The sequence below is a fragment of the Entelurus aequoreus genome, linkage group LG17, assembly GCF_033978785.1.
Source record: "Entelurus aequoreus isolate RoL-2023_Sb linkage group LG17, RoL_Eaeq_v1.1, whole genome shotgun sequence".
NCBI classification, from domain to species: domain Eukaryota; kingdom Metazoa; phylum Chordata; class Actinopteri; order Syngnathiformes; family Syngnathidae; genus Entelurus; species Entelurus aequoreus.
Window position 1 is genome coordinate 41252787 of NC_084747.1, and position 4697 is coordinate 41257483.

At 43.9% G+C, this 4697-nt stretch overlaps 1 pseudogene; it reads left to right on the forward strand.

Annotated features, from left to right (window-relative positions):
* The first annotated feature begins 494 nt into the window (after positions 1 to 494).
* On the forward strand, positions 495 to 615 carry LOC133633014 (U5 spliceosomal RNA; annotated as a pseudogene).
* The last annotated feature ends 4082 nt before the right edge of the window (positions 616 to 4697 follow it).

Consider the following 4697-nt stretch of genomic DNA (forward strand, 5'->3'; position numbering starts at 1 on the left):
AAAATATATTTTGAGGTAAAATATAGTTATTCAATTTGCTCTATTATTTTGTGGTGATCACTTGGTTGTGTGTTGGATCTAACACAATGTTTTCTGTGTACTGCATTATGTTTTGGTTGGTCGTCAAAATAACATAAAAATAACATTTTGTGATCGGCTTTGTCGAATATGATACTAAATTAAAATAATTTATGGAACTTTGAATTTTTTTTTTTCAACAACAACAACAAATGTTTTAAGTACATAACGCCACATGTGTTAATTCAGTTTTGATGCCTTCAGTGACAATCTACAATGTAAATAGTCATGAAAAAAACCCATTGAATGAGAAGGTGTGTCCACACTTTTGGCCTGGACTGTATATATATATATATATATATATATATATATATATATATATATATATATATATATATATATATATATATATATATATATATATATATATATATATATATATATATATATATATATGTATGAAAAAAAAAGACTAAATTTTCTTGTTTCTCTTCAATTCGCATAAATCTTTTGCCTTTTACTAAAGATTTCCGTGGGGAGGAACAACAAGAGTATAAATTATAAAAACTAGTGAAATTATCTGTCCATGCAGCTAGTTAATTTTACTTGATAAAACATCCTAAATAAGATTTTTATATTTGAAATTAGCAGGACTTTTAAGATTTTGTTCTGAAAACAAGCATTATTTAAGTTGCAATTCTTAAATGAAACATCCTCGTGATATTGCAGATAGCTGATTTTCTATGTGGGGAAAGTCAAAATATCTTATTGAAATAGCTATTTTCTCAATTTAAACATCGCTAAACTACAATGTACAAAATACAATTATTCATGCTATAATTAAGACTATGGTGCAAGGTCATTGACTAAAAACAAGTAAATAGCTCTTAAAACTCTTAAAAATAGCATTTCAAATCTTGGCAAGTGGCAAACCATTTGCGGTGTTGGAGTGGTAGGAGTACAAAAACTGCATTCACAGAGAGTGTTACAAAAAAGTATGTATGTAAGTACGTATGTATTTAGTATAATACATAATGTTGGATATAGAGAACAAACAGTCTTCATTTATTGCAGATATTATTACAGATAAAATTATGTATAAAACACATTATTTACTGCTACCCAAGAATGTGCAACAATTCTTCTAAACAAAGAAGGAAAAATATAACTTCAGAGAAAAACGTAACTTTAAAAATGTGTGCACACACAACACTTAAAACCTTTAGCATATCTGTGTATGGAATTTGATTATAGGATAGAATAAGTAAAGAACAATATGATTTAAATCATGTTACAAATGTTATGTTTAGACTAAAGGGGAGGTGACGGCAAACAGACACCAGAGGGCAGTAAGGTTCACTAATTTATTATATATATATAATAAATATATATATAATAATAATAATAATAATAACAACAATACAACTAAACTATAGAATGAAGTGTGTGACCAAAATACAAGAGTGTGAAGTAATACTATGTGTGTAATTTAACTGAAGTGTGTGTTACCAAAGTGTTGAATGAGATACGAGGAAGTCCAGGGACAGGCAGGTGATCCGGGCGAGAGAGAAGCGTCAGAGAAGAAAGTCCAAGCGAGAGGTCGAGAATCCAAAAGGCAGTCCGGTGGGCAAGGGGAACAACAAGGGATCACAGAGGAACACGAGAGCGCTGCGGGAAGACAACAAGAACATCAGAACAACGGAAACATGGAAGTCACAGGGAGGAGCGAGTTCGCGGGATGGAAACCAGATACAGGATGCTTACAAGGGTAAAGAAGACTATACTCCGGCGCCGCCTGGCAGGTTGTGAGAGCTTATGAAGGCAGGTCCTTCATTACGTGCATGTGTGCTAATAGCCAGTGATCGTTTGCAGCTGGTGTCTGCGCGCTCGTGGGCGTGTCCCGAGGTGCGCTCACTGGAGCGCACAGACAGATGAGAGGCGTTGGCAGGAGTCTGAGCCGTAACAGTACCCCCCTCCTTATGGACAGCTTCCAGATGTCCTACTGGCCGTACCACAAACAAAAACACAGGAACAAAAGTCAAGGGTGGGCGGAGGGGTGAACTGGTGGTGGGTGGCCGGCCCAAATGTCCCCGAATCCACCGGGGACGAGTCTGGTGGCGGCGGCGAGTAGAATGCCGCTGAGGCGAAGAGGATGACGTCTGAGGCGAACAGGATGACGTCATCGGCGGCGTGGAAGCGGCGGACGTCATCGGCGGCGTGGAAGCGGCGGACGTCATCGGCGGCGTGGAAGCGGCAGAGGTCATCGGCGTCGTGGAAGCGGCAGACGTCATCGGCGGCGTGGAAGCGGCAGACGTCATCGGCGGCGTGGAAGCGGCAGACGTCATCATAGCCGGAGACGAGGAGGGCAGCTGAGGAGCCGGCCGGGGTGCAGAGGTCGGCGCTGCAGGCCGAGGTGCAGAGGTAGGCGCTGCCGGCCAAGGTGCAGAGGTCGGCGCTGCCGGCCGAGGTGCAGAGGTCGGCGCTGCCGGCCGAGGTGCAGAGGTCGGCGCTGCCGGCCGAGGTGCAGAGGTCGGGGCCAGCCTGGGAGCTGGAAGAGACGTGGGGGTCAGCCTGGGAGCTGGTGGAGATGCGGGGGCTATCCTGGGGGCTGGTGTTAGCTCGGAGGCTAGTCGAGGGGCTGGTGCTAGCTTGGGGGCTAGCCAAGGGGCTGGTACTAGCTCCGGGGCTAGCCGAGGGACTGGTGCTAGCTCAGGGGCTAGCCGAGGGGCTGGTGCTAGCTCAGGGGCTAGCCGAGGGACTGGTGCTGGCTCAGGGGCTAGCCGAGGGACTGGTGCTGGCTCAGGGGCTTGTGGCTGTGGCTGGGAAAAACAAAAAATAGGTGGAATTAGTCTGGCCGGGGGTAACCCGTCTGGGTGCGGCTGCGCCACCCCATCACCACAGCCACCAGTACTATCCCTCCCCTCCGAAAGCGGATGCCAGACGCTTCTAGCTGTCTGAGGAACAGTCACTAAGGGTGGGAGAAGGGTGTCCAGGCGGCGGGTAAATTCTTTCCCTGCTGATATCGCTACTAAACATGCCTTTCCATGACATTTCAGCAGGACACGACAACTCCTCAGGTGTGAAGCGAAAAAAAGAAAAAGCCATGGTGAATGGGGCAAAACGGAGGGGAAAAAAAATTGTCACTGGGGGCGGGGCTAATGAACTGTGCCGTCAGGTCCCTAATCAATTGGCCGGAGTATACTGTTATGTTTAGACTAAAGGGGAGGTGACGGCAAACAGACACCAGAGGGCAGTAAGGTTCACTAATTTATTATATATATATAATAAATAAATATATATATATATATATATATATATATATATATATATATATATATATATATATATATAACAACAATACAACTAAACTATAGAATGAAGTGTGTGACCAAAATACAAGAGTGTGAAGTAATACTATGTGTGTAATTTAACTGAAGTGTGTGTTACCAAAGTGTTGAATGAGATACGAGGAAGTCCAGGGACAGGCAGGTGATCCGGGCGAGAGAGAAGCGTCAGAGAAGAAAGTCCAAGCGAGAGGTCGAGAATCCAAAAGGCAGTCCGGTGGGCAAGGGGAACAACAAGGGATCACAGGGGAACACGAGAGCGCTGCGGGAAGACAACAAGAACATCAGAACAACGGAAACATGGAAGTCACAGGGAGGAGCGAGTTCGCGGGATGGAAACCAGATACAGGATGCTTAGAAGGGTAAAGAAGACTATACTCCGGCGCCGCCTGGCAGGTTGTGAGAGCTTATGAAGGCAGGTCCTTCATTACGTGCAGGTGTGCTAATAGCCGGTGATCGTTTGCAGCTGGCGTCTGCGCGGGGCGGAGATGGGCACAGCGCGCTCCTGGATGTGCGCGCTCGTGGACGTGTCCCGAGGTGCGCTCACTGGAGCGCACAGACAGATGAGAGGCGTTGGCAGGAGTCTGAGCCGTAACAACAAATGGAGAACAGGAAGTGAATAGATGTGTAAATAATTGCTATGAAGTGGACACGGGTTAAGTTCAAATTATCTCTGCTTCTTTCTACTCCTTTTCGGACATGCTGTAATGCAGGGGTGTCAAACTCAAATACAGAGTGGGCTAAATTTTAAACTGAACAAAGCCGCGGGCCAAGGTTGAACAAATTAACCTTTTAATAGGGACCCAAACAAGTTTTACATTGAATATTGAACAAGCAAGGCTTATATAACTTTATAGTGACATGCAAAATTGAGTTTCAAATAATAATAATAATAATTAAAAAATATCAATGGCATATCAAATACAATTCAAATAAAAATGGAATGCCTCTTTTCTATTTGCAGCCTTCTGAGGTTAATATCAACATTAACTTTTTCCACAGGCTACTAAATTTGAAAATAAATTAACAATGAATAAACCAACCATTCAGGACTTTAAACTGCTCAGTTTGCAACACACTGATCTAATCTGATGTGCCCAAGCCAGATACCTGGCATCCTTTCTTGGATGCTAGTTCATTAATGTCGGGGCTCAGGCTTTGAGCTGAGGCAACCTTAATTATCGAACGAAGGTGTTCATCAGTCATTATATCTCATAGTCCACCCGGACCACAGTCTTGGGGGCGTGCCTCTACGAGCTGTCATCACGTCCGCTTTTCATCCATTCTAATAACGTGCCGGCCCAGTCACAAGATATGTAAGGCTTCTGTATGCAC